Consider the following 10,740-nt stretch of genomic DNA (forward strand, 5'->3'; position numbering starts at 1 on the left):
AAAAAAAAATAAAAAAAAAATAAAAACATATACATAGAAAAAGTCACTAAGAAATTTTCAGTTAGAAAAGTATAATTTATGAGAATTACAATAATTTGTAATCACCCAACTCTTAAGGGTAAATAAAGGCTATTATATGATATAAAGTAGCCTGTGTGTTATGAGCAATTTCATCTTTGTTGTCTGAAATGCTACTTCATTTACTCCACCTCAAAAGCAAGTGAAGTGCCAGTGACTGATTTTGACGTTATAATGGGGACAACCTTGGAACAGCTATACATTTTTAGAAGAAAATTATCTGTAAATCTTGATAATTTAACTATTAGTAGGTTGAACTGCCTGTGACACATTGCCCAGTTGCTTGTGATACAACAGTATGTCATGACATTGGGGTTGTGAGTTAATGCGCTAGTTCAGCTCTATTCTTTTGTCAGAGGTTAAAACCGAGACTTACAGAGTAACTTATGGAAGACCTCATGGTGCACTAATAACAGGACTGGGGCCAGGGGAGGGGAGTAAATCAATATAGAGTGCATGCTGTGCACCTGGTGTTGTCCGAGGCATTTTCTACACATTTTCCCCAATTTTCACAACTCTTCAAGGTAGATGTTAATTTTATCACTGTACAGAAGAGATAATAGATTCTCAGACAGTTTAACAGCTTGTTTAATAACATACAGCAGATAAGTCACCCAGCAGGGATTTAACACAGGTCTAAATCTCCTATTACACTGCTATGCTTAAAAATAGAACCCATGTCTCAACTTCAGTTGTATGCTGTAAACTGCATTAAATAGCCTCTTTGTTTTTTTAAAGTTTTAAAAAGGCAAATATGTGCACTATTCTGGTATTATCAGGTTGTATTCCCACTTGCATAGACTTGTATTTGTCTCCATATTTTGTTACATATTTTGCTGATTGTTTTGAGATCAGAGTGCACTACCCTATGTGTTTGAGTCAACTATTGGTGTCTATTGACAAAAAATACTTGGATTGATAAAAAAGAGTCAGGAATGCTAGCAAAATCACTGAAAAATGACTGATCATATATTTAAACACACCTAGTTGACAATTTTCTTTAATACTAGTTCAACTTAATTGTGATTTTGGAACTTTGTTGTATTAGCCTTAATTTAATCATCAAAAAACTGATTATTGAGATAATTTAAGTAAAATTGCCTTTAGTGAATGGCATGAGGTTTAAATGCAATCTTTTTTTTTTAGTTTTTTTTTTTAATGTAAGTGAAATCTTAAAAAAAAAACCCTAATACTTTACCTACATACTCAGTTACTCAGCCATACACATTATTTTGTCTATATAGTCTTTATAATAAATGTGAATTAAAACTGCAATGATAATAGATTTCTTTTTCTGTCATATCTCCATATAAACAGCCATTAAATAATTTATTTTGAAAGATGAATGGCAAGCTATGACCTTTGTAGTTCAAAAGTTGTGTCCAATTACGTTGTTTTTACCATATCAAGAGTTATGGTCAGAGGTGTTAGAATGATTTTAATTTTGCTTATTTCATGTATAAACCTTCTTTTGTGCTATTAGCATCCAATTATAAAGGATTCACCTTTATAAAAAAGTAGTGGAAAATTTATGTGTCATATATAAAATTGAATGAAATTTTCTGAGTTTTTTGAACAGTTATAATCTAGTGCAGCTTTAGCCAGGCTGAACTTGGTGGAAGTTGGAGCCTTTATTTCTGAATCCCATACTACACACAAAACAGGAGTTTGTTTGCTTAGTTGCTTTTACTGTCTGAATCAACCATTTATTTTTCATGTATGTGTTCTATCTATAATTTATCTATCCATTCATCCATCTCTTATACAAACATATCTGTAAATAGTAGTTGATTTGTTGCAGTGATCCACATTTTACTCTATAAAATTCACTTCAGAAAGTTTAGTGAATTTGAAATCGTAAGAGACTTCAGTGTATCTCTGTATAAAATAGAGGTGAAGTTATATTCCAAAAGAAAATTCAGATTTTCCTTAGGAATTGGTTTGATGCTATTGAACTAACAGAAACTTGTAAAGCAAAATTCTGAGTCCAGCTGCTGTAGACCATGTCAATTAAATATTAAAATGTTTTGAATGATTCCAACTAAATATAATTTGTATATTTTTTTCTTCAGAATCAAATTATAAGTAATTAAAATGAACACTGTTGTAAGGAAGGAAGAAACATATGGCTAATGACTGTGTTTCCTATAAGGCACACTACAGCATCGTCAGATCCTTTGTGGATTTGTCTAATTAGAAGGAAGAAAGGAAGGTAGGAAGGAAGGGAAAAATACATGAATGTGCTATAGTAAACCTCCTCACAGAGTGACTTGATACTCCACAGGAGTGCTTTCAAAGACTCTGTGGAGGTGTGAAGGCAGCAGGATTAGGAGAGGGAGAAGTTGAGCTGGGGTGCATTTGTAATAGAGATCTCAGCTCCTCTATGGGGAGATCTGGAAGTGTAAGGATTTCTAATTGAGTCAAAGGGCTTGGGTCTTTATACCACTGCATCATTCATTGGTTATAGGCTGCCCCTGAGGAGGGGGTATGACATAAAGCCTTCGTCTAAGGACACTTCCTGGAGAGGGACTCATGGGCAAGCTGTCTGCAGTCAACACTCCCAGGAGCTAAGGGAGTGACTGGGTGCTTAGAGTCAGACTTAGGCAGCACACAGTATTATCTACTAGAATGGAAGACTCTCTTGACATAAGTGTGTCTTGTCTTTTTAAAAGACTCTTTAATATAAACATCCTATTAGAGATAATTCAGTAATTCCTCCAGTCTCCTCTACAGTGAGAGCCCTATCTAAATTGATGTTGGATCTATTGGCTAGGAGCCTACTTAGATCTTTTGGGTGTCTGCCCCGGGCCAATCCTTCTCACCTCTTTTAATGGGATGCAGGCTGGTCCTGCTTAAGAGGGAACAGTATCTGGCAATGACTGCTCACCTGACTTCTAATCATTGCCGATGTCTGTCTCTGTGAACTCCTAGATGCCCTGCTACTGGGTACCACATAGATGAATGGGTACAAACAGTATAGTAAGAAAGGGACAAGAGATGTGATACTCTCATGCCTTCAACACCTTGCTAGACGTTTGACTGCCTGCTTCACTGTTAGCTGGTTATTCACCAGGTCTGGCCCTGCGACAGTGAGCTTTTTCTTTGGGACTTAGTTTACTTCCTGGTCTAAGGTAGTATTCAGACTAATTCTGACTTAGCCCTAGACTTTCTCTACAGCATTAAAACAATGGAAATATCCTGTGTACTGCTCTTACTATTCATCTGTAATGTCAAGTTGTAAGAATTTTGCAAGGCAAATTTTGAGCAGTGGAAAATTTATGTGTCATATATAAAATTGAATGAAATTTTCTGAGTTTTTGAACAGTTATAATCTAGTGCAGCTTTAGCCAGGCTGAACTTGGTGGAAGTTGGAGCTTTTATTTCTGAATCCCATACTACACACAATTAATTTTGCATACATTGAGAGTTTACAGCTGTATGGAAAATGAATGATTTGTTAGATTTAACACACTATGATTCTAAGTCAAAAGAAGAGAACTACTTTGATTCATTAAATGACTCTACTTGTTACTGTCTTGATTTCTGCTCAGCTACATCATTCATAGAAAAAGAAGGAAGGAGATATGGTAATTTGTTGATTCTTTTCTCTATTTTATTCCCAGGTTGATGGTTTATACCTCTCTGTTTCTGTCTCTCTCTCTCTCCCTTTTTTAAATTCTAGGTTTAGGCTCAGTCTACCACTTAAAGGGCAATAAGTTCAAGAGAAAAGGCAATGCCTATATTTCCCAATCAGATGTCCAATAATGACTCCATAATAGAGGTATACTTTAGAGGAACAAAACTATAATCTATATGTAAAATAAAAATTACTTGGTTGAACGTACATGACAAAGCTGGATTCCACCAAAAAACATTTTCTTTTAGTGATAGATGGTGAGACTTTAAGTACCTGAAGTATATAAAATTAAAAAAAAATTAAATGTTTATTTTTGAGAGAGAGAGAGAGAGAGAGTGAGCAGGGGAGGGACAGAGAGAGAGGGAGATAGAATCTGAAGCAGGCTCCAAACTGTCAGCACAGAGCCAGATGCAGGACTCAAACTCACAAACTGCGAGATCATGACCTGAGCACAAGTGGGATGCTTAACTGACTGAGCCACCCAGGTGCCCCTAAAATTTTTAAACTGGCTTAAGTGCAAAAACAAAGCCAAATTATCAAAGTCTTGAATTCTGAAGTCTCAAATACATGAATATACTAAAAAAATTTTTTTTAATGTTAATTTTTGAGACAGAGACAGAGCATGAGCGGAGGAGAGGCAGAGAGAGAGACATAGACTCTGAAGCAGGCTCCAGGCTCTGAGCTGTCAGCACAAAGCCCATTGAGGGGCTCGAACTCACAATCTGTGAGATCATGACCTGAGCTGAAGTTGGATGCTCAGCTGACTGAGCCACCCAGGAGCCCTTCTTTTTCTTTCTTTCTTTTTTTTTTTTTTTAAGTTTATTTATTTATTTTGAGAGGGAGAGAGAGTGTGAGTGGTGGAGGGGCAGAGAGAGAGAGGGAGAGAGTATCCCAAGCAGCCTCTATGGAGCCCGACGTGGGGCTCGATCCCACAGCTGCAAGATTATAACCTGAGCCAATATCAAGCTTAACCGACTGAGTCACCCAGGCGCCCCTCAAATACATGAATATACTTTGACAGAACTATATCCTAAATTTATTCACTCAACAGATATTTAGCAGACACCCAATATCAATATACCATCAACGTAGAAGTAGTGTGTTTCTGAGAGGGATGTCAGCAACGTGGCTGAATGAGACGTCTCTAATCATGTTTTCCCCTCAACAAAAACAATTTGGTATCCATCCCTGGACAAAAACAACTTTGTGGGCGCTGTGGCAGCCAGTATCATGTGCCAGGGGACCCAGATGGAGTCTTGCCCCCCTGTGCATTTGGTATTAGGCATACAGACCCCCGTCTCAGCTGTGGACCCTGCAGTGGCCTGTGAACTGGCTATACTTCTAGGACAATCACCTACAGATGCGAAAAATGAAAGGAAGCCACTTTGCCCTTTATGTGTCCTTGCTTCACTTTATTAATATTTTAAACACAAATTCTGTAATCTCTCTATTTTCTGCCAAAACTTTACTAAATCTTGAGAATTTCTTGCCATGTTACTGTTACATGATACAAAAAGAATTCTTTTGTTTCTTTTCTTCTCCTTCATGACCTTCCCTTTCTCCTTCACCATTTTCTTTTTTCTGTCTCCTTTTTCTTCCTCATGAGATTTACCATTTTCATCATCTTTTCTTCATTTTTTTCCTATTTTCTTTCTGTTCTTTTTTCCCATTTTTGTTTTTTTAGAGAGAGGGAGAGAGAGAGCACATGCAAGTGTGTGCACAAGCAGGGGAGGAGCAGAGAGGGAGAGAGAATCTTAAGCAGACTCCACCTTCAGTCAGCACTTGAGCCCGATGCATGGCTTGATCCCATTACCCTGGGATCATGACCTGAGCTGAAATTAATAGTTGGATGCTTAACTGACTGAGCCACCCAGCCTCCCCCATTTTTTTCTTTATTGAGCATGTATCATATGTAGGACGCTGCTGTGTATTGTAAGGTACACAAAGATAATAAAAATAATATATTGCCCTCAACCACCTCATATTCTTGAATGGTAACATTTATTACCAATAGCTTTCACTGGAATTAAAAACCCCAGAGTTACGTCAAAAGAAAATTTATAACATTTCTACCTAGACAACAAATAAATTATATTATTTTGAATAATACTAGATATCTTTTAGAAAAGCAGAATCATTTTGTGTTCATTTTTAATATCATATCTATATATCAAAATGGTTTAAATTCATTTTAAGAACTCTGAATTATGGCACTATTTGACATTCTGTGGACTGCTTAAAATCAAATACCCAGTTACACTAAAAGTTAAGTTTAATGATTTTTATCAATTTCATTTTCTATTTTGTTCTATCCTATAAAAGAGCCACATCTTTTTTTTATTCACATGTTGTTATTTAGAAATCTTTTGTTTCTACTCTCTAATACAATAGGTTGTCAAGAACTGTGACGATCCTAAGATTTTATCCTCCTTGCAAGATAAGAAGTTAGCCTACTGTAGTTTTGTGGTTGCTGTCAGAAGATGCTAGACTCCTGGGTCGAAGTTTATTACTCACAAAAATAACAGAAATAGCAATAGCCAGAGGACTGTCAACATCCCGTATCAGAATCATTTCTTTGAGACTAGGTCAAACTGGTTAGATGGGAAGGATTATTACCCTTACCTGAATTTTACAGGAAGAAAAGTTTCAGTGGCCATTGCTGATGGCCAACTTTCTGAAAAGAGCACTGAAATAATATGTTGGTTAACTGAAGTTTCCTATTCTCCATAAGGGAGGCCACGTTCTAGACAGAATCTTAGTAGTATCTTTGAAAAGGAGAGATTGAGGGCAGATATCTATAGGGACACCTGGCTGGCTCAGTCGGTTAAGTGTCCCAACTTTGGCTTAGGCCATGATCTCATGGTCCATGAGTTCGAGCCCCGCATTGGGCTCTGTGCTGACAGCTCAGAGCCTGGAACCTGCTTCAGATTCTGTGTAACCCCCTCTGCCCTTCCCCACTCATGCTCTGTCTCTCTCTGTCTTAAAAATAAATAAACATTTAAAAAAATTAAAAAATGGCAGATATTTATAAGAATCTGGGGTCTGGAGGTCTTTCAATGATTTTGCTAATTAGGACTGAATAGTCCTCATGATATAATAATTTAAGTTTAGTGAGCACAGCAAGGTGAGGATTTTGAATTAAGTTTTGATACATAGAGAGTCATTTAATAACCAAGTAATTTGTCCTTTTGAGTTATGTGTTGACCACAGGAGGAGTTATTTATTCTGATGAGCAATCTATTGTTTTGAGAGGGGCTAATTGAATAGTTGGCTATTTGGATAAGTGGATTTTCTTCAGGATTTTCTGCAACTTTATCTTACTGCACAAGAATTTCCCACAATAGTAAAGTCATGTTCATATGCACAGTCTTAGTTCTTAATCCTATTAAGATGTTAGTTGTAGGCAGCTTGTTCTCTCAAGGCATTAATTCATTAGTCCAAGGAGATTATTTAATTTATTAAATGGAAGAAAATTCATGGGCAGGAGAGAAGATGTAATCTGGAAAAAGAAGAGATACAGGCCAAGCTGAGAGGTGCAGGCAAGGGTGCGATGGAGAAGAACCAGCCTATTTGATGAATCATAAGGTGTTGAGCAAATAGAGTGAGCCTCAAAATCGGAACAGGTAGGTAGGATAGGATAGTTTAGGGCATTGAACCCTAGACAACAGAAAGTGTGGAAGTAGCTTGTGTGGCTACTCAAAGGCACCAGAACCAGCTAGACATGTGTGGTACAATAAAAAAGTTGTCTGGTCTTTGTCCTGTGTTCCTGGCATGGAGCTCCTAAAAACCCTTGGAATCTCCTGAGTAATAGGACTATATTATGCTGAGGTGACTCATGGTGGGCCCCTAAATAGCTTCAGGATGGAGGCTGGTCACCAGAAAAACCAACCATGTGATTAGAAGGTTGTAATTTTGGGTTAGCCTGACTTCAGGGGAGAAGATGATAGCTGGAGATTGGGTTCAGTCATGTGGCCAATATTTAATCCATCATACCTGTGTAAAGAAACCCCAATAAAAACTTGCAACATTGAAGCCTAGTGGAGTTTCTTGGTTGGTGAACACATAGAGGTACCAGGAGGGTGATGTGCCCTGACTCCATGAGGGATAGCATGGAAGCTCTGCATGTTCTTCTGGGCTTTGCTCCATGAATCTCTTCGTCTGGTCCTCATATGTGTATTCTTTATTCTAAAATTATGGGGTGCCTGAGTGGCTCAGATACTTGAGTGTCCAACTCTTGATTTTGGCTCAGGTCATGATCTCACAGTTTGTGAGTTCAAGCCCCACATCAGGCTCTGCGGTGACAATGCAGAGCTTGCTTGGGATTCTTTCTCTCTCTCCCTCTCTCTTTTAATGCTTATTTATTTTTGAGAGAGACACAGAGAGAGACAGAGTGTGAGTGGGGGAGGGGCAGAGAGAAAGGGAGACACAGAATCAGAACCAGGCTCCAGGCTCTGAGCTGTCGGTACAGAGTCAGACGCAGGGCTTGCACCCATAGACCATGAGATCATGATCTGAGCCGAAGCTGGACACTCAACTGACTGAGCCACGCAGATGCTCCCCCCTGCTTGATCTCTTACTCTCTCTCTAAATGAATAAACAAACATTTAAAAAAGTGGTAATCATAAGTATAGCACTTTCCTGAGTTCTATGGGTTGTTCTAGTGAATTATTAAACCTGAGGGGGATCGTAGGGACCTCCTAAATTGGTAGCCTGTTGGTCAGAAGTGTAGGTGCCTGGGTGGCCCTCAGACTTGCAGCTGGCCTCTGAAGTGAGAGCAGTCTTGTGGAAAAACTTAAACTGTGAAGTCTGATGCTAACTTGGTGTCATAAATGAATTGCAGTACACCCAATTGGTGTTAGACCATTTGAGGTGGAAACAAGATACTATACCACTGAATAAATAATTTTCCCAGATTAAAGTGGGAAGAAGTTTTCAGTTGCCTTGGGTGTAGGAAGCAGGAACTGAAAAATAATTTCTTTTTTTTTTTTTTTCAACGTTTATTTATTTTTGGGACAGAGAGAGACAGAGCATGAACGGGGGAGGGGCAGAGAGAGAAGGAGACACAGAATCGGAAACAGGCTCCAGGCTCTGAGCCATCAGCCCAGAGCCCGACGCGGGGCTCGAACTCACGGACCGTGAGATCGTGACCTGGCTGAAGTCGGACGTTTAACCGACTGCGCCACCCAGGCGCCCGAGAAATAACTTCTTAGTAAAGGTAAAAAAAATAAAGAAAAGAGAACATAATTTTTCTCCTTTTTTATAGTTTTTTTTAAAAATCACTAAAGTCTACTTCATTTCCTTAAGAGTTATCACACTACTTTCAAATTCAGAAATATGTAATATGATCTTCGTTTTTTTGCGGTTTTGCTTCTCTGATTATGTCAGCCTTTTAAGAATGACTAATAGGACTTTATAGTAGTGTAAAGCTTTATTATTATTTTTGTGACTAAGGATGTATTATAAATATAACAGAACAGTTCATAATTAACTTAATTTCCCCAGGTATTTTGATGCTTAAAAGGAAGGAGGAAGTCGAGAGGAGCAGAAGATGCATATTTAAAAATCCTATTAGGATACTGACAGCAACCTTAATCACTGGAGGAATTTTACTTCTTTTTACACCTGCAGCTATATAAAGCAGTAGTTCCCTGGCTAATTGAAATAAAATGATACTGAAATTGCTAGAGGTGAAATGTTCAAATTGCATGCTTTTTTTTTTTGCTAAAAACATATCAGTAACATTTGAGATATTTTTTCTATTTTATTTTTATTTCTATAGTAAAGAGAAATACCAGCTCTCACAGATAGCAAGAACAATGGAAGATAAACATATAACCAAGATTCTTTGCTTCTGTCTCACCTCTTAAAATGTATAGAAATTGAGGAACTTTTTATATGCATTCTTGTCATTATCACAAAATCTTGGAAAACATTGTAAAAAAGCATCTTTCATTGTTGATTCTTGGGAATATGCATCTCTGTTGTTTGTGAAAATGACTTGAAATAGAGACCTAAGCTATTTTCCAGACTAGATCACGACTTCTGAATAACCTCTATACAATTGCCAGAATTTTTCATTTGTATCAAGGTCTTCCCTAGAGAATGCGACCATGTCTTTGTAGTTCACCATACTTTTATCAGAACTGCTGTGCATTACAAGAGTTCACCAGGTTGAATTGGGGTGGGAAATATCAGCAAGCTTAAAATTATAAGACTAAGAATGCTAATAGCTTTAATAAAATACGAAATATATAAAATGTATGAAAGAGTATAAACCATGTTTTAGAATCAATTACTGATTTTTGCCTGATTAAATTATGATATGGTTGCAAATGATCATTTTTCTTTTTTTTTCTTATTTTTTTTAATGTTTTTATTTATTTTTGAGACAGAGAGAGACAGAGAATGAGCGGGGGAGGGGCAGACAGAGAGGGAGACACAGAATCCGAAGCAGGCTCCAGGCTCTGAGCTGTCAGCACAGAGCCCGATGCGGGGCTCAAACCCACGAACTGTGAGATCATGACCTGAGCCGAAGTCGGGCATTTAACCGACTGAGCCACCCAGGCGCCCCTGATTGTTTTTCTGATTACCACACTTACTTTGTATTTTTTATCTGGCATTCTTCTCCAAATGAGAGGCTTCTCTCTCCAGTTTCTTTCTCTCTTTCTCCTTTTTATTGTTTTTTATTTTATTAATTTTTTAAATGTTTATTTTTGAGAGAGAGAGAGAGAGTGCAAGTGGGGGAGGAGCAGAGAGAAAGGGAGACAGAGACTCTGAAGCAGGCTTTGTGATGTCAGTGCCCCTCCAATGTGGAACTTGAACTCATGCACTGTGAGATCATGATCTGAGCTGAAGTAGTTGTGGTGCTCAAATTTTCACCAATTTGTGTTTCAATCCTGTTAACAGCATTATTGAAATATAATTGGCATATAGTATACTGCACATTTTTTTATTGGAGCAGAATTGACCTCCAATATCATATGAGATTCAGTTGTACATTATAGTTGATTCAGTATTTTTATACT

The 10,740-nt window shown here is 37.7% G+C and overlaps 1 long non-coding RNA gene across 1 annotated transcript in view; it reads left to right on the plus strand.

Annotated features, from left to right (window-relative positions):
- Nucleotides 1–10,740, plus strand: part of LOC121036068 (uncharacterized) — a 27,327-nt gene that overhangs the window by 14,512 nt on the left and 2,075 nt on the right. The window contains exon 2 of the long non-coding RNA XR_005793218.1: nt 1,491–1,495. This is a non-coding gene — a long non-coding RNA (uncharacterized LOC121036068). The remainder of the gene's footprint in view (nt 1–1,490; nt 1,496–10,740) is intronic.

The sequence above is a fragment of the Herpailurus yagouaroundi genome, unplaced genomic scaffold, assembly GCF_014898765.1.
Source record: "Herpailurus yagouaroundi ecotype Mexico unplaced genomic scaffold, PumYag 162, whole genome shotgun sequence".
NCBI lineage: Eukaryota > Metazoa > Chordata > Mammalia > Carnivora > Felidae > Herpailurus > Herpailurus yagouaroundi.